A 24,078-nucleotide genomic window follows, 5' to 3' on the forward strand; every position below is an offset into this window, starting at 1 on the left:
ATGCTATGTAGTTGAGACAGAAAGTAACTGGAAGACTACTTTGGATGTGAAGGTCAAGAAGGGCTTCTTTGAGTGGTTACACTTAGGCTGACACCAAGGGAAAAGAAAAGAGTCTTCTAGGCTGCGTGAAGATGCAGAGGGGCAGCAGTCTGGGCTAAGAGAGGAGAAAGTTCAAAGGCCCTCAGGCAAGATTAGCCTGACCAGTGAGGATGAGGTAGAATCTCAGTTAAGAACAGGCTTTAAACTTGAGAAAGGGTTTAGATTTTGTTTTAAGAGCAATGAGATGTTATTGGAGGGTGTTCAGCAGGAAGTTGCATGATCTTACTGCATTTCAAAAGAAAACTCTGATGTTCAAACTAGAAAACCAATAAATATTGGTAAATATCTATAAATCAGTTATGATACAAAAACTAGTTTTTCCAAACTCATCTTTCTTAGCAAACACAAGTCTATCCCTTTCTCTGTTAACAACATGAGATACATAGTTCTTCTCGGTAATTACAACTCAATGTCTCTATTATAATTTTTGGCACCCATGTTGGTGTGTGTTTTAGGCAGGGCGAAAGTAGTTTTATGTACCTTTTAATATTATAACCTGATCTCAAATCAAACATAGGCTTATTTACAATTCAGATAAGAATTACAACATAGTTTTATTAATCTAAATTTAATAAATAACTTTTTCATATTTGGACACTTAAAATAAACAAAGAAAAGAAATCTGTGGCTGCCATGTTGGGGATGGAGGTGGAGCAGAGGAGAAGCAGGAGACTCTCAGGACTAGATGGTTAGAAGGGGACATGGGTACAGCACAGATTTGAGACATGCTCTGGAGGGGTACCTACAGGGCTTATGGAAGCACTAAATGGTAGGTATAGAGAAAGAAAAGGTGAGGCCAATATATGTGGTTTGAGCAATTGAACAAATTATAGTATAATGGAATGGAAAATATTTCTAGTGGAGCAAATTTGGGGAATCACAGTTTTATTTTGTTTTGTTTTGTTTTCTAATGCCAATATGACAATCGTGAAGATTTAAAACATAGTTTACTATGTAAGTCTTTTCTCTTTGTTTTTTTATTTTTCAAACTGGCTCTAATCCTTATACAAGAGAGTCAACTTTACATTAGTCAAGACACCTCTAGTTGGTGAATTTCCTCAGCCATTTCCCTGTGGCTTTCTTTCCCTTTGCTTCCTGCTTGCTCAACACTCAATCATTCACCACATATTTTAGTACTGGCTGTGTGGGTGAACACAGTGCTGGTGCCTTACATACTGAAGTCACAAGTGGTTTTCTATGAATGTTTGTACAACAATTGAATGAATGAATATGTGGCTCAGGATATCTTGAGGAATAAGTAGTCTAGTTCAGGAGATAATAAATATACATTGTTAACTAAAATACAACATAGAAAATGGTGAGTTGAGCAAGAAAGGTACTAATAAAGGATTGTGGGAACAGATTAAGCTAAGAGATTCAGGATAGTCTTTGCTACAAATGTTCTACGTTTACCTAATAGAATATTACTCAGTTATGAGATTGAAGAAAATAAAACTACATGCAACAATATGGATAAAGACCACAAACACAATTTTGAGCAAACTAAGCCTTATGAAAGAATATGCACAGAGTGATTTCATTTATGGGAAGTTCCAGAAAGGCAAAATCAAACTATGGTGGTAGACATCAGCAAAATGTTAGAGGAAGAAGAGGGAATTCTGAAGTTTGGGGTATACTTGTGTTTCTTTTTTTTTGGGGGGGGGGGCTTTGTTTGTATTAATATATTTATTTCAAAAATTAATGCAAAATTCACCTATTTCACCTATAATAAGTGTTTGTGATTTGTGTATCTTCTTAATGTGTACTATGTCAAAATCTGAGAAAGATCTGAAATTTCTCCACTTGCAAGCCTGCCAGTTAGGAATGCTGGTAGAAGACATGACACTTCTATATAGAGGCCAAAGAATGTATTGATCACAACATAGCCCGCAGTGTGAGCTTTGAGTTTGCTCAAGTTCTCTTTGGTCCCCTCCCCAAAGTTGACCAGAAGAGGCTCAGATCGAAGCTGAGCCTCCAAGCATTGGGGTTGTGTTGTGTGTAAGGCTTGTGCAAGGGTGGAATGGAAGGATGAATAAGCTTGAAGAACCCAAATCCTTCATAATGGGATGCAAGCAACCTCTCCTGCTTTGCGCTAGAGACAATATATTTGTTACATTACATAGTAAATAAACCTGTTCTTTGCTGGGGCTTTTTGGTGTCAGAGGATACCATATATCTTCTGAAGCTGCTCTCTACCCAAACATCCTGGAAAAGATAATCTAGAACAAAAGTCGCTAGTTCCTCTCTGCTGTCAAGACATGCAGAAATGTGAGAGACAGGTGAAGAATCATCATATAATAAGACAATCTTTAAGAAAATGCTTACATTTTAGAACCTGTGGCATTTTAGCTGGAACTTTGGGGGTATAATCAGATTAGGGAAAATGACTTTTATGCAAGGAACGGTGGAGAATGGAGTTTGAGTAGAGCATGGGGTTTTCCCTACCTGAAAGGTCTTTTGACATAGGAGGTGGGTAAAAGGAGACTCTAATTGCCAATTTTATTGTCTTTTTTTACTGTTTAGATAAAGGTTTATAGAAGGGAAGAAAACCACATTAAAGATTGAAATAAGATTTTAAGAAATTATCTGTTGATCTCATTTATTCTTTTCCCCACTCCTCCAACTGTGCAAGAATTTGGATTAGTTAGAGTTGAGATTTTGAAAATGTTTCCATCATAATGTGTGCACAGTTCAGTAGATTTTATTTTGAAGATAAACTAAGAAATATGGAAAATAGTAAACGCAAATGCCTTTAAAAGTTTTTTTTATTTCTGTAATTGAAATTTTTAAACCAAAATTATATTGGCCCTAATTAACTTTACTTTGAAAGACAGATCTCTAAATTTTCCTTGTCTTGTTTAGAACAAATCTAGATGACCCAATAGCATTTAATAGAAATGTGATCAACTTAATGTTAACATCTTCTTAATATTTTTCTCTCTGAAACATCCATTTTTATGCTACCAAGGTAAGAGTGTGGAAGTGAATATTAAAATCCCATAACCATATTTAGGTGCTGATGCTGCGTTTTCACGTTTTATGGTCTATCTTGAGCTGTTTGATTGAACAGCAGTCTGCTGCTTAATCAAGAGCCATGTGTTATTCTATATAAGTGTACTGTATTATAAAAGTGAATGTAAAATTAATTTCAGGATATATATGTTTAATTACACAGCTTCATGTTACACAGCTGAATCAAATTGTCCATTGCCTCTTAATAGCTTAGAAAAGTTTGGAATTAATTTAAGCAATGAAGGCTGAGATATTTTTAAAAGAGGCTTTTCTCAGATCATAACTCAGTTCTTGAAGTTAGGTCTTTTGTGGTTTTGCAATTTAGCCCCTCAGGTGGGGAAGTCAAGGGATATTACATTTATTGAATGTTTGCTGTATGCCAAGCAATCGGATAGGTGCTTTACATATATCACCTCATTTTAAAGCCTAACAGAATTCCATGAGGTGAGTGTAATTATTCCCATTTTATGAATGAATAAACAAATCACGAATAAATTACTTGAGACCACACTGTTAGGTGGTTGCACCAAGACTTGTATCCATAGCTGTTTGGCTCCATACTAAAAAAAAAATTTTTTAAATAAGGCTTGTGCATAGGTAGAATGGAAGGATGAATAAGTACCATTATGTTAGCAGTAATGAAATTCAAGGTAATCCTTAACTCTTCATTTTGCCTTTCTGTATGTTCTGTGTTAAGGTCTGTAGACAAGTCAAAATAACACGTGGTATTTTGCCAGAGAAATGTTAGAGTTCGTAAACAAGTCTGGATGGTGCCTGGCAAAGTGCCAGAGGGAGTGGTTTGAGAAATAACAAAAGCAAGCCATTAAGTGTGGAGATTCCTTATTGGTTGACTGATGTATCTAGTTTATGCTAATTAGATAAGCTGTGCAAAATGTATAAATAGCTCTGTTGTCCTACAATAAACGGCTTCCATTCCTGCTGCATCAACGTACACAACTTATTCGTCACCCCCCGGTTATTATGCTGCAGCCGGACTGCGGCAGTTCTGGATTTCAGATAATGTGTAAAGGTATACCTTTACTTAGATGTAGTATAAGACTTAAAGTGACTTTGAGAATTCATGAAGGAAGATGCTATTAATGGCAAGAGTTCTGGTGAGCTATCTATATAAAACCTCTTGACAAAAGAAGTTTGAGCCTCACAATCTTCTGAAAGCCAGAGCTTTAAGGCTATTGTTGAGGCTCCAATGATCATGGGTTGACAAATTGTCTCCCACAGAGAACTCAAAGGTCAAGTTTGGTTCAAAAAATAACCAGTTCAGGGCTCTATTCCACGCTGTAGAGGTCTAGTGGTCAGACTTCAAATGGCTTAATTATTACTAGGTCATGTAAACAATTATGATCCCTATCTCTACACCAACACCACTTTAAAAATTACTCTAATAGCTTAAAATCATCAGAGTTATTACACTAATTTCTCTATTAAAATATGGTCTTAGAATTTCCTTAATAAATAGTCCTATACTTTTTATATGTCCTTGATCAAGATTCAGCTAATCATGTCCCCCTTAAATATATCATTCCCCTTAATATTTCTGAAATTAAGCCTAGTTGTCCACAAGAAGGTATGGCTGGGAGAAGGATCAGGAGGGTGTAGGAGATGCTGTCATATGTAACCCATGTTCCCTCTATGGATCAAGGTATATTTCTCCCAGATGCCTGGAGTGTTGTCTACTGGCAGCTACAGACCTGCTGAAGATTTGTCTTTGGCTAAACAAACTGCCTTGTGTAGGGTGATCTGGCCTCCTCAGAGAAAGCCCACATCGAATGGCTGAATGATAAGTAAGTACAAAAGCCATTCCTGCTCCAGATATGCCCTGGAGGATCTCATGAAACTTCTGTGGCCATCCCAACATACATAGTTCCACTGCCCTTTCTGCTCAGTCCTCTGTCCCTCACTCCCTTCTAGATGTTGCTTCTTACTGTAATCTTCCATGATTCTTCTGCATGCCACTTTCTCTGTCTCAAAGCCTCTTCTCTGGGAAACCTGACCTAAGACTTGCTTGAGATTTCCTGTGGCTTCCACTCCACCCTTCTCTCACTGGTGAGCTATAGAAGCAGGAGCATACAAAGGTGAATATCATGATCACCCTAGCAGGCAAATTCCCAGGTGGATTGCTCTTCTTCTTAAAGGGCAAATAACAAGTTTGCTTATAAGTTCCTGTACGTCCACTCTCCAAGCCCTAGAGTCAAGAGCTATGCTCCTTGTTACCCTCTCACTGCCAACAGTCTCCATAGGATGTGAATAAAATGAGCATTGGCCTAAACCCAAACTCAAAGATGCAGTGACTGATCTGCTGGACTTCAGAGACCAGGGTTTGCCTTGACAGGTCAGAGCCGAGAGTTTTCTGTGGTCACAGCAGAACTGCAGTAGCAGTGGTGAAACAGAGGTCTCTGGTTTATGATGAAACAAAGATGCTACTTCATGGGTGGCCTTTGGCATTCCAATGCTTGTCCTTTGGGCTGGACTCCACCATCAGTTCATAAAAGAAATCACAGAATTGAAATAGTCACTGCCTGCTCTGGATTTCAGTGAATGTGTAATTCAGTAACCTATCTTGGATTTGCAAACAACACCACAATGCTCACAGAAACCCACAAAATCAGAAGAATGGGATGGCTCAGAGGCCACACCAAGGAAGTGTGTTATCTCTTTGCAACAACTACGAAAAATACACTGAAACAGATTATAGTGGGACACCTTGGTCAATAAAGACATTGGGATTTAATCACCCATGTAGGAGGAATGTTTTGTATTACATCAGAGGGAGTTATTTTTCCTGGGTACACAGTGATGATTATACATTTCACAGACACCCCACCCTGCCAGTACTTTCTCCAGATAGGATCTGCTAACTGCTATCCACAAATACATTCGTATTTGATTGACTTAAATGTAAAAATACTCCAGTAGAAACATCTTTAAACATCCTTGTGAGTGGTGGTTCCTTTCCTGCTCAACTTGTTTCTCTACTTCTCAGATATAATTTTCTCTCATGAGCATTCATAAAGTATTTACAGCATGAAACAATTTCACTCAACCAGCAAGTTGATTTTTTTTTTTTAGTGGGGTAAATTTTGCAGAGAATTCCTCTGGTTAGGCCAGATGCAGTGTTCCTCAAAATCAAACCATCAAAAAGTTTTTTTGTTTTGTTTTGTTTTGTTTTGTTTTAATGATCTAAATAGTAACCCTCTTCATTCACATTAACTTTTTTTTTTGTCAAAATTGAAATAAAATCACAAAACTCACCAGATTTCCCTCTTGCCTGGACAACTAGAACCTCAGAGCCAAATTTAATATTTAATTACAGTGACAATTTTAGCTTAGATTTTTAAATAAATTTCCTCTTCCTTTCTCATCCTACCTTCACCCTATCTCCCCAACATACAACAACGGTATAATTTAAGAAATAGTTTTAAGAGTTTATTCTGGGTAAAAGCCAAGAAAAATTCTGGAAACTGAATCTATTTTTATCTAGTTGGTCCAATATCTTAAGGCTGCTGTGGAGGAGGCAATTAAACCACAATTAGTTCGTGAACAAGAGTAAGAAAGATGTTCAAGTTTAACATCTCTCCAAAGATCAAGAATTTGCTGCTGCATGGCTGACTGTGGATTATATATCCACCATAGAAAGGAAAACAGTCTCTTCAGTATGGAAATCTACTTTCCAAAACTGAGCAGATCTGCACCTCAAGCAGATCCATCAGATTAAATTGTGTCTTAAATCTTCTTTGAAAAGCTGAGCTTAAACCAAATTTAGAATAGAAAAGGTTTTATTTTATATAACTTATATTCAAAACTTCAGGTCGGTCTTCAACATGATTTGCTGCAATGTATGTGTTTTTGGTGTGAGTCCAATTGCTTAACCTGTCTATGGTTTTAGTGATAAAATTTCATATTGAGAGCTTTCAGGCTACTTGTCAGTGTTCTCTATGTCTTTAACATACTCAGATAAGATGGACTGAACCTTTATAAAGCCTGACATTAATTGATGACTCCCTATATCAATACCTCTCTCAATTTTAAAGTGTATTTCCATATTTTTTGTATGTTAGAATCTGAGATAATGGAATGTATATGTCAAGATAACATCGGCACTGATGTGGTAAAAATATAGCTCTAGAGTCCTGGTGATTTAGCACAGTAAAGGCCTATTTCTTACCTTGCTAGTCCCAATGTGAGCTGCAACTAATTTATCAGGGTACATGCTCTCTATGTTTTGATACAAAGATCCACAGAAAATTCTATAGGTCTTCTAGCTCCACCATCTCAAAACCCACTCTACTTTGTTGCACACTGACTCTTGAATACCTCAGCTCTTGAGAAACTTGTGCTCATGGATATTGCTCAGACCCAATCATTGGGAGCACGTGGATTTTCAGTTGAGCAGCAAAGTTCTCTAGCCAAGCAATGTTCAGCATTCTGAAGGAGTATGCAAACTTGTTGCATCTGATGCAGTGAAAGTGAAGTTTATATCAATGTCACTGCTTTTATATAATGCCTTAGTAGTATTGTTTCTGAATGTATACATAAAATCCATGCTTACAATTATACATTTAAAAGCAAATCACAGCTTTGTTTCATAAAATAACTCTATCTTATTGTTTATAAGTGATTCTTGTGATGTAAATATTAAGATCAGTTTTTGGTAAAGGCATCATTTTATTGTTTAGGTGGTAAATGTCAATGGTATACCCTGTGTAGGTAAGAGATAGGGTTTTGCTTGAATAAGACTACTCAGAAGGGGCTGGGGTTGTGGTTCAGTGATATAGAGTGCTTGCCTAGCATGCATGAGGCATTGGGTTCGATTCTCAGCACTGCATATAAATAAATAAAACAAAGGTCCATTGACAATTTAAAGAATATTTTTAGAAAAGACTACTCAGAGTGCTAGACACCAGAATTCTAGTAATATTCTGAGGACCAAACAAATCTCTGCCCTCCAAAAGGAAATAAGAAACGAGAGGCAGTATTCAGAGAGACAATAGGATGAGAATTTTTTTTCAATGTTGGTGAGACTATTAAGAGAACTTCTCCTCTATGTTGGAAAAAAGAATAACAATAGGCAGAGTAAGGGACAGGGAGCAATGATTCCAGGCAAGGGTCTATTAGGGGTCAATAATCCTTTAGAACAAGAATATACGAGTGGGAAGGAAGATAGGCATGGAACCTGTGACCTTGCCCACTATCTCAGTTTTTGGACAAGATCTCTGAGCTTTAATGGGGCCCAAGGGCTTGGTTTGTCTTTGGGCCAACTTTTAGAAAGGAAGCAGAAAATCTTGTTTCTGAATGTATACATAAAATCCATGCTTACAATTATACATTTAAAAGCAAATCATGTGGCAAATAGACTAACACAAGTGAGAAGATTCAAACAGAGATCTACTTTTGGAGACAAAGACTGGGCTCAAGTCATTGCTTATGACTGTAATGTTTGATTTGTATAGGGGTTGGGGTGAATGGGAAAGGATGTTGGGGGGATGGACAATAGCCAGATGATAGACAGATTTGCTTCCAAAGTCAATGCAGAGTCATTGCTGGATTCACATCAAGATTAAAAACAATAGCTAAGAAGCTATTGCTATGATGCAGTCTAGAGAAGATGGTTTTATGAACTCTGACAGTGGTGAAGATAGAGGTCAAATACTTGGCAATGGATTCCATAGGACTTGTCAAAGTATTGATGGTGGGAGTGAGAAAGTTACAAGTGAATTGGGATGCCTTCCAGGTTTCAGGCTTGGGAAATGGGTGATGATAAGGCCATACTCACTGGAAGAGAGTGGAAGCAGGCTGAGTGTGGAGAAGGCAATGGGATAGCTCTGTGTGTGCTGAATCTGAGCTGGAACACAATATTTCTTTGAATGTGTGCATTTCATATTTGTTTGAGTCAGCTTTTTCATCACTGTGACCAAAAGATGTGACACAAACAACTTAGAGGAGGAAAAGTTTATTGGGGCTCACAGTTTCAGAGGTCTCAGTCCACAGACAGCTGACTCCATTGCTCTGGGTCTAAAGTGAGATAGAACAACATGGTGGAAGTACACAGTGGAGAAAAGCAGCCCAGGACCTGGCAATTGGGAAGCAGTGAGAGTTCGGCTCACCAGGACCACAATCTATTCCCAAAGGCACACCCCCAGTGACTTACCTCCTCCTACCATCCAGTTAATCCATTCAAGTGGATTGATGCACTGATTAGGTTAAGGCTGTCATAACCCAATCATTCCACCTCGAAATTTCTAGCATTGTCTCACACATGAGCTTTTGGGAGATGCCTCCTATCTAAACCATGACAGTATTCCTTCAAAAAGAAGAGAAATCATGGGCTAGGGTTGTAGCTCAGGGGTAGAGTGCTTGCCTAGCGTATGAGAGGCACTGGGTTCGATCCATAGCACCACATATAAACAAATAAATAAAATAAAGGTATTGTGTCCATCTACAACTAAAAATATCTTTTATAAAAAGGAAGAAAAATAACTACTTTCCAATATCTGAGACATAAAAAAAACTGTGTAGCAATTTTCTGAATAGAATCATGTATCAATTTGAAATTAAAATAATAAAGATTCGATCTTCATGAAAAGTTGTACTCTACTAAGAATTGAAGGCAATCATTATTACTCAGATCTTGACACTGGGTCCTGAACATTGGGGTTAGACTTGTGGTTTTTCCTGCTTGAATTATAGCTGAGTTTAATAGATCCACTAGATTCTGTGCCTACATCAACATTCACAAGTTTGGTTAGCATCTACAACACAGAATGAACAGGTCTCCTTGCTGGGCTCAGTCAGCCCCTTTTTGGCCCCATCCAAGATTCTGTAGCCCTTATGATCATCTGGCTGGTTTCTTCCAGCCAGGATCCAGACATTGCCTCTGGGCATTTGTAGGCAATCACTTTCTGTGGTTGCAAATAATTTCTAATGAAGTAATGCTCATCAAAGCCATCATGTCTCTCAAAATACATTATTGTTCTCCTCCCCTAAACTTCACACCAAATTCATTGTTTGGTATGTAAAAAATAGTATTTGTTGAATGGAAGCATGAATGGTAAACGTCAAATGGAAGCCATTTAAAAAATAAAACTCATTACTCTATCAATGCACCTTAAACTCACACATATGTGATTTTTTAATAGTCCCCCTATTGATAACTATGCTGTCTATAGTGAAGAACATAAATGTGAACATAATTTTCACTCTCAACTGTGTGGAAATAGCCAAACTCATCACATATCTCTAACCCGAGAATTCAACATATGCTTTTGAAAAAAGCAAGGTAGCCAGGGAGTCTGTGACACAACTTCCCCAAAGTAACATGATCGCGATTCTTTTCTCAGACATGAAAAATGCAGCAGAAAAAGGAAAAACACATTTTTAATTAGAAACATTCAGATTTACTCTTAATTTAATTCAGCTGCCCAGCAGCCATGATTAGATTTGCGTCATGATGTATCTTCAATACTATCTATTTTCATAAATGTAAACTTTCCCAAATATTGTTCTGATGAATCCTGACGTTTTAAAATATATCCTATTGTCCTTTTCTGTGCAGTAGACCAAGCACGGAGTGTTCACTCCTATATCATTGTCACTGTACTATCAGACCAGATGGCTACTTCATCACAGAATCAAGAATTAAGAATAATGTATGTTCTTCCTTGGTCTAGAATGTGAAAATAGAAAGCATTTGCTGCACACACGCTGAGGAAGAGCACTTCACCCATCAGAAACAGCCTGGTTGGAGGGCATTGGTGCTACAGATGCATCGTCATCAGGAAGGAGATTTCATTCTATGGAGACCTGAACTCTTGGGTTACAGAGAAAATTATCAAAGCATGGGAGTTGCTGCTTCACCCCCTAACCAAATTAAGCCTGGAGGGCCTCTTAGTTAAGGAAAACAAGTTCAATAAAACAGTTCTAAAATGGGAAAGATTGTATCTGAACCCTCCATTGTTTCATACTCAAGGATTTCTCCCTTCATAGAGGAAAAAAAATGCACGAATGCAGGTTTAATATTCAGAGCAGTTGTTTTTGTGTCTGTGAACATTAAATGTTAGAAACGGAAGAGCTATTTATCCTCAGCCTTCTGAAGAGAACAGGGGAAATTTCTCTTTATTGGTCTATAAATAAGCAAAGTCTGAACACACCCTTTATTGGGAGAAGAGCCCAGACAACTCATTATACATACCAACTGGCTCCCAGCGTCCCTTTATCTGATATTGCCATAAGCATGCAGATGGAGGCATAGATGAAAGATTGTCATCTCAAACTATCAAAAGCATTTAACCCCAAGATCAACTACTATCCCCTAGGTGAAAGAAAAATGCATATAAAATCATAAACACTCTGGCTAACAGGTGTTATTGTGGAGAAAAATCTAAGTGAAGTATCATCTAATGCAAGCTCTGAAGTGATAGATCCAATGATCACCGGTCTTTGTGCTGTAAAATTATTTATCATCAACAAAGTCAAGTGGGGCATTTGGGCTTTGTCTATATAGTAGCAAAAACAACCAGCTAGTTCAGAAAAAAAAAATGAACAAATACAGAAACACAAAACTTTCCCAAGATATGAGGAAAGATACCTGTTCAAATTCTGCAGACCAAAGATCTGGTTGCATTAATTTTTATGTATCAATTATTTGTGGTTATGAACATGTACAAAAACCATTGGAAATGTGTCAATTATATGGTCAATATAATCTGTCCTTACTATTTGAATCTGTTTAATCTGTTCATGTGTATTAGTTTATTCAGATTACATAGCCCACAAAACAGACAGTTACACTAGGGGAATTTAGTTGGTGAAGGCAAAATTAAAAGACCATCAGTGTGAAAAGTGAGAACAGACAGAAAGCTTAACAAATTGGAAAGAACAACAGGCAGCCAGCAATAATCATGTTCCTTTTCCAAGAAGAAACTCTATCTGCTTGCTCCCTGTATGTGATTTGAGTCCTGTACTCATATTAATGATGATAGCTCTTCCATCAATATCTTGGATTATTACCAGTGTCTGGGAGAAATTTTATTGGCTGCTGCAGTTCATTGAGAATTAATTGATATGACACACTTACTCTACATGAACTTGGAAAAAAGTCTATCGAGTGAGTGATTTAATTCATTTTATGTTAATTATAAATTATGCCAGGAAACACTATTATGGATTGACTTGTTTCCACCTCTCAGTTTGCATGTGTGAGCGGTTTGTACTTCCGACATGCTGGATACCCTGACTTTGACTGACGGACTAACACCTTAGGAAAGGCATTAATTTGGCATTCTCACTAATATTCACAATGTGGCATGTTCTTAAACAAATTAAGCCAGGAGGAGGCAGCAAAATGGCCCACTTATCTTTATTTGTAATTTAACCAACATTATGAGAGACAACCTCCACATTGGGCAATTTAAAATTTTTACTCACACTCTGTATATATTTAAATAATCTCCTAAGTGTTTCATAAAACTGAAAAGGAAGAGGGTGGGGGTGGAGCTGCTGCCAAATCAAACAGAAAATGAAAGATTATTTCAGAAAGAGAATGTAAAGAGTTGCTAGTGCACATTAAGGCGGCATCCTGAAAAACTCCTATTTTCATTTCCTGTGCAATCCTGCCGATGAGTAGATTCCCCTCGGTTTTCTCCCTCTCAGCGAGCACAGGCTTGTACTTTTATTAAAAGAAGTCCATCAGAATAGGAGTCGTTGTTATGCAGGAGCGGTAACTCACATAATGGGGGATGGCATTTCTTTCCACTCGTGCTGGTCCGCTGGTTCTAATAGCAACCTGGAGCTCAATTTCCTCCTCAAGAACATTGCATTTCATGTGGAATGTCAATTATTAAAATGCAGTGTCCCGTGTCTTACTTCTCACTAGATGAATTCATTTGCAAAACTTGCTAATTTATGCAAATGATCCTTAACCTGTAACTGCCTGGAATCTATTTCACTGTTCCTAGCTTTTGGCAGCTTGGAGGTTAGATGCAGGAAGGAAATCGATTAATGTGGAATTTGTCAATTCTGTCATTATTATATTGGTTATTGAGTTGTTTTTTTTAAAAAAAAAAAAACACCACCACCAACAACAATAACAGATAAAAATGTGTTATTAAGTGGAAGCCAGCTGACAGGCAGAGCTAAAAAATCTGGAGATTAAATTAAAGATAAACCAGAATGAAAGGATCTGATACCTGCATCTCCTGACACTCCTGAGTAATGTTAGAAGCTAATGACCTCTTTTCTGGAAGAAACTAACTGGTTAATAACCCAAGGAGGGTCTATCAGCTACTGACTAAGACAGATACAGATAGTGGGCAGATAAGAAATTTCTTCTTGGGAGTAAGATCTAAACTGGTCTGGGGTTTACAGAACATGAGGCACAAAGGAACTGTGTGTAATTTTTTATTTTCGGTCATGATTGCATAAAAAGACAAGGAAGTCCAAAAGCAATGGTTGTCAAACAGGGGATTTCATGTACCTGTGTGCACCTGTGTATGTGGTTGTAGACAGAGTAAAAGAGAGACCAATGGGCCTGCCCAGCATTCCTGTGCCTCAATGTATGCTCCCACAGATACCCCCTACATCAAATCCTGAAGCTTTCCTCCCAGTGAATTGGGTTTAGTGGGTGCCTACATTAATGACACCATATTTTAATCAACAGTTCAGAAAAGATATAATGTGACTTTTGCCCCAACTGACCCTCAATTACTGTCACACAGTTTCTTTTTTTATGAGATTCTTCCTGAAAACATAGAACCTTCTTTTTCTTTTCCTATTTGGAGGTCGAGAGAAGGATTCTGATTCCTGACCTGGCTTCTGAGTCCACAGGACACAAATTCATGTTTTTTATTCTGTGTTCTTTATTCCCACATGTTTAGGAAGAACAGTAAGCATCCTAAATTAGATAAGTGGGAGAGAGTGACCAGTCATTTGTGTGGCTTGTGCACATGTGTGTGTGTGTGTGTGTGTGTGTGTGTGTGTGTGTGTGAGAGAGAGAGAGAGAGAGAGAGAGAGAGAGAGAGAGAGAGAGAGAGAGAGAGAGGTGAGCTCTAGTCTAGACACTCACTCTGGGCCATTATGAAAACTGTCCAGCAGCCCCTGAAGACTCCTGTGTTACCATCATGGAGGCCACTCTCCACTATCCTGGGGACTCCCTTTGCCCTGCTGAGCAAGGCCTCTGACTCATCTGGATCTGGATCACACAGATTGGCTGCAAACTGTCCTCCTATCCTGCTCTTCTCATTGCTGTATGTTTTCTCTGTCAAGTGTATCAATATTTGCAAAATAGGAGCAGACATTTGTTGGAATGGATTCTTTCAACTCCACCGTGGATTCCAATTAAAGAAGAAAAAAAAAAAGAATCTGCCCTGGGTAAAATGTACAATTACCACTTCAAGGACCCTATCCAAACTCGGGAGAATATTAAGAGAGAACATATTTAATCACTCACTTGCTCCTGTTTCTTCCAGAATCATGTCTCTTTAAATCTACTGAGGAAGATATTCCTTTGGCCCACAGGATGCCAAAATGACTTGATGATTTATTTATGCAGCGCTTGGCAGCCCATAGTCCAGATTGTGGCTGGAGCTGAATTTTATGAGCCTTCCCCTAGTGAGTATATTTTAAAATTATATTAAAAATATATTTTTTTGAAAACCCCAGTCATGTTTGGCCCCACCTCAGACCCTGACAACAGTGGTGATAGGACTAAGGAATTAATATGTCTAAGGACCTCACTGGTGAAATTTTTATTGCAAAAGCTTCGGAGAGTGTTAAGCTTTCAGTTGGGGAAGGGAAGAAATGGTATTCCGTGCTAAATGCTTTAGTGATATCGAATGCGACCTTTTCTATTTGTAGCAATTCATCTGGTCACTCAACAATTATTTATTGGGCTTCTTACTATATTCTAGGAAGTAACGAGAGCCCAGGGGACTGTAGTAAAAAAGACAAACACTGCCCCTTCTTTCCTGAAACAGACATCTCAGAAGAGGGAGATGGATGAGAAACAGGTAAGTAAATACTGAAGGTGAACAGAATGTTTTCAAATCACAAGAACAATAAGTCCCATGTAAAAAGGGACTTGGAGCTAGGTCCTGCTGGGGAGGCAGAGAGTTTCACATTTGCCTGGGAGGGTAGCTTCTCTCATGCCAAATCAGAAAAATGGAGGATCTGGCAAAACAATTTTATGGACAATTTTACAAAATCCAGGTCAAAAGAAAAATATGCTGTCAAACTCAAATGAAAATGTTTAGACCAAAAGACAGGAGTTGAAGCTATGGTGGTTCAAGAAGTGACTTTGTAGCTCAGCATTGTGGGTTTAATCATGTACTCAGGATCTGTGCTCACTTGTTATAAGGGGACCCAGGTTTACAAAATCCGAAAAAAGACTAGGGAATTGGAAGGGTTTATCAATGAATAATAAAAAGTGAAACAGCAAGGATAAGAACTTAAAATCCTGGCCAGTCTTTAATGAGATGATTAATGACACTTTTTTCTTTTCTTTTTTTTTCTTTTTTTTTTGGTACCAGGGATTGAACTCAGAGGCACTCAACCTCTGAGTCACATCCCTAGCCCTTTTTGGTATTTTATTTAGAGACAGGGTCTCACTGAGTTGCTCAGGGCCTTGCTAAATTGCTGAGGTTGACTTTGAACTCATGATTCTCCTGCCTCAGTCTCCTGAGTTGCTGGGATTACAGGCATGCACCACCGTGCCCAGCCCTATATGCCACTTTTTTTTAAAAAAAGACACAACTCACATTTTTTATGTCATTTGATTTCTATATCAATCAAGTAAAGTGTTATAATCCTCACATTAGATGAGGAAACTAAGGTATAGCAAGGTTAAACAGTTCTGTTTACCATGGTTAGCCATTTACTGGAAAAGGCAGATACTTCACATTAAAGTCACGTTCTTTGTGATTATATTATATGTTGCTTCTGTTGCCAGTTGAAAGTGAAAATCCATAATTTTGTGTCTAGTGTTAACTATTGTATGTAGATTTTAGAAACTGAAGTTATGCCTCTGAACAATGGCTAAAAGGAGCATCTGGGTAGAGAAAGTGTTCCGGTTGGTTGCATCTACCAAACGGACTGCTTGAAGATTTGATGTGCTGTGCAGTCAAGGTGACAAGGACTCAAGTTCAAAGACATACTCTGGCTCTTACATGGTGAGACAGATTTTACTTCACTCACTACTGACAAGAGAAGGTCAAACGGACCCTTATGATTATGTCCAGACCAGAGAATCTGAGGGACCTTGTTAGCGTTCAAACTATAACCAAGAGCAACCATTGCACTCTGGGTCTTTGCTAAAAAATGTCTGGCCAAGGAACAAAAACATTAATCATTCAAATAAAACTCACTTCAATCATTTTAATATCCTTTTTAGTAAACAAAGACCTTTCTCAAAACATAAAACTTCAGGAAATTTTTCACTTATAAGGGAATAGATGTAATTATTACCATGTAATGTTAATTAAGTGTCAAAAACATTTTAATTTATTGGGTCCTGGTAATGCACAAAGATGTTGCACCGAACATGAAATTAGATACTTTCCTGCCAATTGAGTGTGGAATTATAATTCAACAATCACAGCTCAATACTTTTAAACTAATGGGAATCTATTACCAATAAACTTGTGATTACTTGTCTTAAAAAATTTTTTTTTAATTAATGTGCCATTTCTTCACAATGTAGTCCTCAATGTCTGGATCTTTCAACTGGAGGTTGCTTTTGAAAGAATTATGTGTGTATTTCATTGAAGGGACTGAAGCATAAATTTGGGCCAGGGTTATAGGGATTTTGTTGGCTGGAAGTACTGAGAGATAGGTTCAACTTGAGTTGTCATATGCATAACTCTATGCTCTGCTGAGCTATTAGGGAAAATCTGTTAGTGAACAAATCTCATTCTTGAGACTAGGAAGTATCTTTCTGCTCTGTTTTATTCTGGGATGGTGACGCTCACAGGTGCAAAATAGATTCTGCATTTTGTTCATGCTGTGATTCTTACTCTGAAGCAGGCAAGTTCATCTACATTCCAGAGAAATGTTCCTCAACATATCAAATGCCTGGGTCTCCTGAGAGACCTTTATAAAGGATTTTCTCATCTAAAGCCAAAATCTTTTGGGTGTTTTATTCCATTCTTTGGAACTACACTGAATTAGTCTCATTCCTCTTCTACAGGATGGCTAATTTCTGGGTTATTCTGGGTCAGAGTTCCACTGGAGCCAGGAGTCCTAAGCAGGTAATACCAGAGTATGGATGGAAAGGTCTAGTTTGGGAATTACCTAGAACTGAATTTCAAACTTAGCTTTGCAACTTTCTGTGTTAACTCAGGCAGTGATTGTACTAGTTGAGCCTCAGTTTCTTTATAAACGGGAATGATCCTGCCTACTTTATAGGACATCATGAAGAAACAGCACGGCACACTGCATCTAGTTAGGTGCTCAAAACTGTAAGCTCCCTTGACTCTGAAGGACCTTGCCTTATAAATAAATCTCCATCTCATACATCATTTCAAGCTGCAAATATACCAAGTGGATTTTATGAGCCAGTCATCTGGCTGCATATTTCATCTGAAAGTTCTAACTACTTTGCTGGAACAGTGGAACCTTTCTCTAATGCCGTCTTTGGATTTCTTGCTCTAGAGCCCGTTCATAAATGGAAGGATACAGAACAGCAGTAACTTCCCTCCAACTCAGTTAAACTCACCCACCTTATCACAGGGCCTATGGCATGATGGAGAATGAGCCTCCACATATTATCTACCAAGATGATCTTAAACTCCATCTTGCAGTGAAACGCAACTTGAACCTTCTGCATGCTAAAGCTACTGTTCCAAAAGTAAAACATCAGGGCTAATAGTGACTGAGTTCTGTTGGTAATAATGTGGAAAACAATCCAATTACTTTAATTAATTCATTATTTTCCCAAATAGGAGCAAGTCTTGTCACTTTCACAGAGATAGGTGTTTGGTTCCTTTTAATTAATGCAACTTCTTAGAGGCAGGATTCTGAATAGACTCTGTGATTCCTTTGACACCGTCTATTTTCCTAACAGCTATCTAGACAGGATCAGTGTTGTTACTTCGAGTTATACAATGGGATGGGGGGGAGTTATAGGTAATCCCTTCTTCTGTACTAGCTTGAAATAAAAATTAAATGGGCCTTGAGCGTTTGTGAATTGCAGTGTTTCATTGGGGCCATGGAACACTAAGCGAGGCTCAGAAACAGGGTGTTAATTCAGGCCTAATCATTTAATTCCACTCTGTTATGTGCCGTATTTATTGCCCTCCTGGATCTGTTTTCTATGGCCTGATAAAGAGACAGTGATTCCCTGAAGCTCAGTCAGGGACCATTTTATTTATATCGTTAGTTAGTCCAATAAAAGCACTGGCTTCAGATTCCTGCTGTTATTTTCTGTTTTGTAGCCCTGTCATTAACTATGAAAATGCTGATAGGGTTTTCATCTGCTGGGCTGGAGAAGCTCTGCCGTTGAATGTGGGCTTGGAAGGAGTGGGGAAGGTCAGGAGGAGATTGGCTGGAAAACTCAGGAGCTGGGTGTAAACAAATGCAAATATCCTGGGAGTCAACTCAGGTTTTAGCAGCAAATTAGAACTTTCCATCATTGCAAGTGTTAAGTGTTGTGAAAACTTGATTGATACAATTTAGGGTGAACTTGAGCCCTTTTAAGCTGTGATTCTGTTTATGAACCAGACAGGTTCTAATTTTTTTTAAAAAAGTCAAACTCTGCTACTACTCTTCACAAAGCAAAAATAGTTCTTGTTTTGGATAGATGGAAATGGAATGTAGCTGTAAAGCTGTTTATGTATGTCAAGCAAAGGAGCATGATAAAAACCAACAACAGACATTCAGTGGAATCACACTTCAGAGTCTCTTTTTTTTTTTTCTTCAAGTTTTAACTGTGTAGTTTTATTATTTTCCTAACAGTCTCTAAAGTGTTATGGAGAGGTCTGGAATAAGGAAATGATAGTAGGAGACAAATTTATAGAGGTCACTTGAATTAATGATATGGCAATCAGAAGGTAACACAGGTACATTAACATAACATACTGTGTAATTGCTAGTGCTTCCAATGGAGTTAATGTGTAGTTATCCATGTAATAACAGACATTATTTCATAGTAGATATGCAATTAGCTCATCTCATTGGTGTGTAGTGCACAAATGAAGCAAATCATTATTGTTGTTTCAACATTAAGAGGTAAGGATGTTTTGAAGGCTGATGGACCTTTATTAGGCAGATCATCTTTTTAAGACTGTCTAAAACATACATTTACAAGTGAATGTGAAAAGTATTAACAGGTGGTGGCTTCTAGTCCTGTGTTGGTATTTAGATGTTTGGAACAATCAGCAGTGCACAAAGTTGTATTTGGAAATGTGGCTGAGGTTACATCAGCAAATTTTCTTAGAAGTATAGACATTAATAACCAAAAGTTATTCAAGGAGGCCTTGAATACAGAGTTTGCACATTCTTATTGAAAGATTAGAAGTGAATATTCATTCACTTTGCCTACAAAGATTTATTGGCCACTTTCTATGGAATAGCTAATGATTTAGACCAGGCCTCCCAGCACTGTATAACCTGATGATCCTCAAAACCTTGCTTGCTCCAATGTGGCAGAAAGAGGTAGCAGAGGTGGCAAGACTTTCCACAATTCCCAAAGCAATCTGAAGTGAGTCAAATACAAAAAATCTCTCTCATTTTCCTAAATACAGAGAGATCTACTTTTGGATTGTGGCAGGGGTAGAGACTGCTTTGTATGGGAACATTTAATAAACAGCATCACTTAGCAAGTTAGAATTTATGAATCACTTTATTTTTACATTATCACCTTTCATCTTCAACAACTTAGAACAACTTTGTGAAGTAGGTAGGACAGGTTTTTTTCACTTCATAGATTTGGTAACTGAGTTTCAAAGAGCTCATGTGACTAGTCCAAGGTCACCTGTCACAAAAGTGGTAGAGTCAGGTCATCTCATCCCTAATCCAATACAAATCTACTAAATAATTATTGAGAGAAACTATGTAAAAGAATGATAAATGTCCCCACTCATGTCCCTGCCAGTTCTAACTTTTCATAATTCTGAAGTAAGTATCCAATCTTGGATTTTAGAGAGAAAAGGACCTGAGATAACCAAAAAGAGATTTCAAAGAAGATGTGGAAGTGTACCCCAGGAGCTGGAAAGAGTGTAAAGTCAACTGAAGGCCCGTGGACTAGCAGAGGGGAAGCAAGTGTGGTGGCTGATGTGCATCATCCTGGACTAGACTACAGAGCATGCCGGGAGCAGAGGGCTTGCATCAGGAGGCCATGGGAAGCACATGTTTGCTGCAGTCCGACTGCAGCAAACTACTGGGGGTGGGGGGGGGGTAGTCACGAACAACTTGTGTACGTTGATACAGCAGGAGTAGGAGCCGTTTATTGTAGGACCGGAGTGGTATATATACATTCCTCACAGCTTATCTCAATTAACATAAACTAGATACAGCAGTCAACCAATAAGGAATCTCCACACTTAATGGCTCGCTGGTGCCACCTCACAAACCATCCTGACTTGTTTACAGTCTCTAACACATGTTGAGTGGCAGACAGTACCCAGATGGTAGAGACCTTGAGTGCAGAATTTACTTTCCAGGAAGCAAAGAGCCACTGACAGTTTTGGAGAATGACATCATACAAATGACTTTTTATGAGGATTGTCTAGTGTTATGCAAGAAAAGTAGTTATTGTTGGTAAAGACACACATTATGAGCCCCCAGTAATCATCCAAACACAGGGGAGAACTAACCCTGCTCAAGAGTGTGTATAACCACAAGGATTTAATCATTCTCTGGAGAATTAGAAAAAAACTATTTATAAATGTCCTAAAGTATTCAAATAAATCAGTTACAGCTGCTCTCCCTTCTTGAGAAATAGTTCCAAATTAAATTTAGCTTTCAACATGTATAAAAAGAAAAATTGGGTGATCACCTGAAATCCAGGGCAATGCCCTATACTTAAAAGGTGCTCAATAAACTTTCCTTACTATGAAGACAAAAATATTTTCCAGTTCAAGCAAGAAAAAAAATCATATTCCTCTAGATATTAGGCTTTTTCAGGTATAAAAATTCTTGTTAAAATATGATTTTTAAAGCCACTTTAACTCTTCCATGTATTTTAAATATATAAATGTAGATTAAATGAATGGTGAATTTCAGAGGTCAATACAAGAATTTTTATGAGCTGAGTGACACAGAATAGCATAGTAGTAAGACAGCATTTTTGATTGCGTTTAGAGTCTTATTATAAAGAATTCTATAAAACTTTGAATTTTCCAAGGTTCACATTGTCAATTAATTGTTGCTTTAATCATTTTTCCTAGACAATCTTGGGCTAAATCCTGAGCTAGTATAAATTAGCTTTTAGGGATACCCAGTTCTTCAATATAATTATCACACTGGCTGAGTAAAATTGATGAGCATTGTTGGGCCTTGGTTTTCTCATCTGGGCAATGGGAATAATAATAGCAGTGCTGCCCTCACAGATACATTATGCAATGTCGGTCACTATTGTGCTTCATTCCCTCATTTTGATGAAGCTTATAACCTGCCAGCTGCATGCCAAGATGTTAATAAGTGTTAATATATCTAGTTTTCAACCTTCCCAGACATCTTGCTTGTATTCTAACAGAGTTTAAAACACTTCATCCAGACAGTGAAAATAGTAATAATTTTAGGTTCCTCCATTGGCTGGGAAGGAAGATTCTGGCAGGAAGAGCTGAAATCATGTCCACACGTAAGAAGGACCCTGGGGAGGAGTGGGGGAAGGTTGATTTCCTGCTGGTCCTTTACTGGCTCCATAACCAACATCTGATGTGGATGCTCCAGCCCTAACATATTTCCCAGTCCCTTGTTCCTATCCTTAAGAGCTCTTTTCTGGTTAATAACATATGCCACTGTCCCTTTCACATTCCACCAAAGTGAAGGATGCCCTCATTGGATTCAGCATCTGTGCTTTCCATAGGTTTTATAGCAAAGGGTTGCATCCTGGGGTCTGTTCCAGTTACAGGAAGAGCCCGCTGGGTCCTCCTCCTGTGTTTATAAATGCAGGCGTTTAGTCCACAGTTGTGTTTGCCATTGCTGGAAAAGAGAGCTTCCCGCACGATGGTCGCTTTCCACTCAAACCAATTGTGGCACTAGCTTCCCCTCGGCCCTGGCGCCTACCTACAGCTGTGCTTACTGAAGTGAGACTGTAATTTGCTACAGCATGCCAGAGTATTAATAGACAATTATTTATTGCAAATCTGAACCATTTATACTGTTTACTGGCTGACACAATGTAAAATTTTGATCCAAATGTTAATGTGTCCATGACATTGCATAATTCTGTTCCATGCCATGGTTTTTTTCTCTTCTAAATGAATCGAATTTGCAGTACAAGGAAACGGCATTTTTAATGGATGAATGATTTACAGCCTCAAACTTATAAGGCTATTATTTGTGTAACTAAGGGAGAATTGACTAATTGCAATAACACAGCAAATTAGACAAATTTAAGATTGTATTGGGAACAAATTGATAGGGAGAAAATGAAAATAAGTCACAAAGTTCTTAAAGGGTAACTGAATAAATCTCACTTTAGCTTTACAGGGCGATTGTATTTTGGGGGGAGATTAGGTACCTTTGAGGCCAAACAGATTTATAAATATTCAATTGAGTAGAACATAGATAAAAATTACCTCTTCATAAAGAACCATATGTGTAGGAAAGAGCACTTCCAATTCTCCGAATGTTTACCGAAATTGCCTACACAAATGTTTTCAGCAGTTGGGTGAAAACAAAGAGCTTTATCGCTATGTGGTTATCATGGAAAAGGCACCAATTTTCGCATATTTACCTTCTATTTGTTGAGCATGCAACAGCAACATGACGCCAAGGAAGAATGATTTCCTAATGGAGATCTTTGTGAAATTTCAAAATAAAAAATGTGCAATCAGCAAAAATACCTTTCTGAGGTGTTCCTGCTAAGGTGTTTATATCGATTCCTGTTATTCTGATACCTCTGCCCGTGGAGAGATTGCTCAGATAAAAAGACCCTTAAAACAGTTCTAATTAAATATCTAAGAATTACACGGGGATATAGAAACACAAGGACATTCAAAGGGAAGATTCCTTTAGCTTGTTAGTCCGTGGGGATTCCACAAATTTATACTGTGAAAAAACAACAGTTTGGTGGAGGTGCTCAAGAATAACAAAATGCTTGTGTATCCTTCCAAATTAAATTTTAAATGGCCTTCTCTCTTCTCTGGATGGCATGACCCTCCCTTTTACTGGCTTTAGCGATTGCTTTGTTGGTTTTCTTTCCTGTTCCCTGTGACCAGTCATATCCCCTTCCAGTTGGTCTTCACGATTTAGCTAATCATCTTTCTCAAATGTGTATCTTGTCTATCTGACTCTTGCCAGAAGTTCCCCAGGATGATCAGGATAAAATACAAGCACTTTGGCAGGGTGTTACACAGTCCTTCTGAACATCACATGTTGTCATCTTGCCGGCTGGTCCCCCTCTTTCCCTGCCTTCCTTATCCAACAACCCCCGCCCCTCTCCCTACAGGTGAACAGTGTGCTCCAGGTGACTTGTAATCCTCAGAGCAGGCCTCACTCTTATGTTTAGGGTCAAGGTCTTTGCATATTCTTGTTCCCTGTCTCTTTGTGATGCCCTTCCCACTTTCATTGGCTCTTGCTGATACTTCAGATATGGATTCAGATGACATTGACCTTGGGAAGCCTTTGCTGAACCCAGGAGCCAATTGGCTTCTCCTTTCCAAGGGCGGCCTTGATTTTCCCTGCTTCCTATCACTCCTCTGCCATAGCTAGTTGAGAGCAATCACTCTTTAACCACTTTTTCCACTGAGCTGGAAGTTCCTGGAAGGCATGACTTGTCTTTTTAACTAGGTGTGG

The 24,078-nt window shown here is 38.3% G+C and overlaps 1 long non-coding RNA gene across 5 annotated transcripts in view; it reads left to right on the top strand.

The window, feature by feature from the left end:
* Nucleotides 1-24,078, top strand: part of LOC120893064 (uncharacterized) — a 172,710-nt gene that overhangs the window by 92,975 nt on the left and 55,657 nt on the right. For 4 of the 5 annotated variants that reach the window (XR_013424165.1, XR_013424164.1, XR_013424163.1 and 1 more), the window contains 2 exons: nucleotides 14,592-14,733; nucleotides 15,033-15,131. This is a non-coding gene — a long non-coding RNA (uncharacterized LOC120893064). Of the gene's footprint in view, nucleotides 1-14,591; nucleotides 14,734-15,032; nucleotides 15,132-17,305; nucleotides 17,367-20,257; nucleotides 23,124-24,078 lie in introns of those variants that run through there. The other variant, XR_005738020.2, reaches the window with a different exon arrangement.

The sequence above is a fragment of the Ictidomys tridecemlineatus genome, chromosome 7 (genome assembly GCF_052094955.1).
Source record: "Ictidomys tridecemlineatus isolate mIctTri1 chromosome 7, mIctTri1.hap1, whole genome shotgun sequence".
NCBI lineage: Eukaryota > Metazoa > Chordata > Mammalia > Rodentia > Sciuridae > Ictidomys > Ictidomys tridecemlineatus.